This window comes from Penaeus monodon, chromosome 32 (genome assembly GCF_015228065.2).
Source record: "Penaeus monodon isolate SGIC_2016 chromosome 32, NSTDA_Pmon_1, whole genome shotgun sequence".
Lineage (NCBI taxonomy): Eukaryota > Metazoa > Arthropoda > Malacostraca > Decapoda > Penaeidae > Penaeus > Penaeus monodon.
Window position 1 is genome coordinate 31,202,262 of NC_051417.1, and position 208 is coordinate 31,202,469.

At 50.5% G+C, this 208-nt stretch overlaps 1 protein-coding gene across 1 annotated transcript in view; it reads left to right on the forward strand.

The window, feature by feature from the left end:
- LOC119593322 overlaps nt 1-208 on the forward strand; it is a 7,132-nt gene that overhangs the window by 2,888 nt on the left and 4,036 nt on the right. The window lies entirely within an intron of this gene.

Consider the following 208-nt stretch of genomic DNA (forward strand, 5'->3'; position numbering starts at 1 on the left):
TCTACTCTCCCTCATTCATATCTACTACTCCAGGTCTACCCCCTCGTTACGTCCTACCCGGGGTTATCGACCGCATGAATCACGTAGGCCCGTCACGAGTGCCCCCCTCTATCTATGGGACTAACCGTTACCTGTTCTAATTTCTATGGGGTGTCTCTATATACCCCCTCGATCAGCGTAGGATAAGTCTGTGCTGGGCATAATAATG